The 1492-nt window shown below is 42.3% G+C and overlaps 1 pseudogene; it reads right to left on the reverse strand.

Moving 5' to 3' along the window:
* Positions 1-235: 235 nt before the first annotated feature.
* Positions 236-1492, reverse strand: part of LOC116099854 — a 1976-nt pseudogene continuing 719 nt past the window's right edge.

The following is a 1492-nucleotide window of genomic DNA, read 5'->3' on the forward strand; positions in this document are numbered from 1 at the left end:
AAATCTTTAAAAAAATACAAAACAAAAAAGCCTTCTGTATTTCTGTCCCATAAGAAATGAGGGGAGAGATGGGCGGTGGTGGCACATTCCTTTAATCCCAGCACTTGGGAGGCAGAGGCAGGCGGATTTCTGAATTCAAGGCCAGCCTGGTCTACAGAATGAGTTCCAGTGCAGCCAGGGATACACAGAGAAGCCCTGTCTTAAAGAAAAAAAAAAGGAATGAGGGGAGACGAATGATGCCCTTAAAATATAGCTCACTTCAGTGATACCTCATGTAAAGTATCCCAATAAGCGTGCCAGCCAAACTTGAGCCGAGTCTTCCCATGATGCAACACCAACTTAACCGAGAAAGCAAATTAGCAGGCAGGGTGGGTAGAAAATACAAAAGCTGAACCAAATGCTGCTGAGACTCTGCAGGAAGAACTACCACAGTGCCTTCTTGAGGATCATAAATCCGTAGAGCAGCGGCTTGTAAGTTTTTCAGTAAGTCCTTATTTGCTTGTGATGCAGCAGTATGAATAATATCAATCAGCTGTGTGGATAGTTCAGGGTTTCGGGAGCCAAGGTAAGAGAGCTGCAATGGTAAGCCGGCTAGCCAACTGGATAGCACTCTGCTTCAGTATCTCAATCTGTAAGATCTCAGTTCTTCTTTCTGATATATCTTACTGAAAATTTTGATTAACAAAGTCCTAACTGGAAGAAGCAGGCCCCTCTGTTGATACAGTGTATAAATCGCCTCAATGAGATTCTCTGTAGCATCTCTGTTTGGTTGCATTTGGATTAGCCTCCATGAGACTCCAGCAATCTGTTCAGCTGTTTACTGTTCAGTCTAGTGCCACCTTTAAGGATCTCCATCACAAATTTCCTTATTGTTTCTATCCTACTGGAATCATTCTGTAAAGTTGAAGCATTTGCCAGTGAGACCATGATATCAGACAGTGTTAAGTTCAGTAAAAGATGATCTACATTATTGGAGAGAACTGTGCAATGCTTGATGCTTTTATTTGTATCTTTCTTCCGTTGCTTGGTTATTTCCTTTAAGGCATATGGAAAATGACTCATAAAATGATGTTTGAAATCAGTAAGATAATTTTTTCGAAGCCATGACTCCAACGTATGGGTTTCATCCTGCTGCTTTGAGAGTTTCCACAACAGTGAAATGACATCCAGGACTTGCTGCATAACCTGTAGAGGCTCTCGCTCTACCTCACTCCCAGCAGAAGCAGCTAGCTGTGGAGGTAAAGCTTCAATCCAGCATTCAATTAACAATGGAATTATTATTTCAATGAATCCTTTCAGATTTTCAGGGGATGACAGGTCTTCATCAACTGTGCCTAGTGTTCCCAAGCACCGTAGCCTGAACTGTGAACTGACATTTGTCTGTGAACCCCCATTTTCATAAACCTGGATCTGCTGCTGGTCGCTGGCATGATCCTTCCAGTTGATAAAAATTGAGTTGCTAGTGGCATGGGGAGTTTCTTTTTGTTCCTGA

Source organism: Mastomys coucha, unplaced genomic scaffold, assembly GCF_008632895.1.
Source record: "Mastomys coucha isolate ucsf_1 unplaced genomic scaffold, UCSF_Mcou_1 pScaffold20, whole genome shotgun sequence".
NCBI lineage: Eukaryota > Metazoa > Chordata > Mammalia > Rodentia > Muridae > Mastomys > Mastomys coucha.